This window comes from Amblyomma americanum, chromosome 9 (genome assembly GCF_052857255.1).
Source record: "Amblyomma americanum isolate KBUSLIRL-KWMA chromosome 9, ASM5285725v1, whole genome shotgun sequence".
NCBI lineage: Eukaryota > Metazoa > Arthropoda > Arachnida > Ixodida > Ixodidae > Amblyomma > Amblyomma americanum.
Window position 1 is genome coordinate 91,113,729 of NC_135505.1, and position 2,039 is coordinate 91,115,767.

A 2,039-nucleotide genomic window follows, 5' to 3' on the forward strand; every position below is an offset into this window, starting at 1 on the left:
AATTATTATTATTATCGGAAGGCATCTACGCTGGCTTCTGTGCAACAAAAGTCTCTGTTTCTGTTGCCGTTAAAATGCCCTCATTAATACAGTCAGCAAAAATATGTGTAACATATATAACGCAGAAATTATGGTGGATTTATGAGTTTTGGTAAGTTTGCTGGAATAAGGTATCCGCAGCTATACGAGGATACGGTTAATTCGAGCGATATAGAAGAGGTCGTTGCTCTGCTTTGGGCGTGGTGAGGTTGATAACGATGATGATGCACTACGGCTATTTAACAGTAATCCGGATTACTTTACAGTAATGATGCTCCGGATTACTTTACAGCCAGTAACACGCTTGTTTGCCGCAGAAGACGGTGGTATCATCAAATAAATACCGCCTAGCAGCACGGGGCCTGAATAAAAAAGCAGTATAAGTATACGCCCAGTGGCAATTCCGCCCAGGTATTCCTTGGAAGGAAGCCATACGGATCAGTATACCCTCGACTTTTTTGTTGTGTATTGGCGGACTTTCTCAAACAATTGTTAGAAAAGGCTGTTGTGACTCCCGTAGCCATTCTTTCTTCCCCGCGGTGTTTAAAGGAATCGGAGCTGACCGTTTCAGCCTCAAGAAGATTAGTAATTGAGCTGAGCGAAGGCAAACACCCTTTGCCAGAAATAGAGTCCTCAGATGATTTTATCTATAGTCGGGATAGAATTTTTTATCCTAAGAATGGGGAAGCGCCACCATCTTAGAGCTAGCCTCTATCTTTGGGATTTTGGATTTAAGTTGCTATCGCATGGTTCCAAAGCCGCATGTCGCTAGTCTTTCCCGAGATTTCTCGTCGCCACATAACCAGCAGATATGTGTGCTTTATATTCTGAAAATTTTACTCATTTGATGTTTTCCGCGTGTAAAATCCGCCGAGCCGATCCACTGAACTCTGTGTCGCGTAGGTCAACGACACAGTGATACTAGCGACGTGGTGTACATCAGCCAGTGCCGATTGGCAAAAAGGAATGAAATAGCAAGAACATCGTTATTTCGTGTAGCTTGCGTGAAATCTCCTCAGACAAAGAACTTTGCGTCGCTGCTTTCTGTGCGCGCGTTCTCAGGGCAGCCTTCAGTTTCAAGCAACAGCGTGCATTTGCTGAGAAGTACCAGCACACGGGTACCAAGTCGACCATTGTTTATCGCCTCATAACGGATAACATATGCTTGTCAGTGAAAGCTGACTGTTATGTCGGACTCAACATATAAAAAAATAAAAACATGCGTCGGCCGGGAATCGAACCCGGGTCAACTGCTTGGAAGGCAGCTATGCTAACCACTATACCACCCACGCCCACGCTGGAAGCGATATTCTCAGCTTCTGTAAACGCATCTGCAGACAGCTGTGCAGTATGAAGTAGGTCAGTGGCCCCGCGAGTGGGAACCGGCTCTGCCAGTTGTCCAGTCCTGGTACACTTCGGGCGGATCTGGAGCCAGCTGTCAGAGCGTCTAGCAACGCTCGATGTGACGCGGCATGAGCTTAACATCGACGATGCACTGGATGAGAGCATGTTGCTAGGTATTCCCGTTAGTTCTCTTCAGAAGTTACCCGTCTGATAAGTGTGCGTTACAAAATAAGTATTATACTGTGTGGATTTAATGGCACCCGTGCATCTGGTAAGGCGACGAACGTAACTGAGCGATAAAAGTGACATCAGGTGCAGCGGCTCAAAGCTGGAGAAAAAAAGCATAAAATTCCAAACTATCATTATAGTATGGTGCCTTTACTATTAGGTTCTGAAAAAATATAAATGATATAAATGACACTGAATGTGAGAAGCATTAATAATCGCAAAATTTTCGCAAACCTGGTGTCGAGACGACAGCTCACGGAAGATGCTGCATCTGAATGCACTGTTCACAACTTAGGATTGTCAGTTGCACTTCCTTCATTCCAGAGTCGGCGCATTATTTTGCGGAGAACGAGCTTGGCAGCTTGTTGCGCTATGGCGCACAACCCAACGAAAGTATTTTTCGTTTAGATAACGAGCCACAATAATGA

The 2,039-nt window shown here is 45.0% G+C and overlaps 1 non-coding gene across 1 annotated transcript; it reads right to left on the reverse strand.

The window, feature by feature from the left end:
- Positions 1–1,259: 1,259 nt before the first annotated feature.
- TRNAG-UCC (transfer RNA glycine (anticodon UCC)) lies at positions 1,260–1,331 on the reverse strand. Its single transcript has one exon. It is a non-coding gene; the product is annotated as a tRNA-Gly (tRNA).
- Positions 1,332–2,039: the final 708 nt, after the last annotated feature.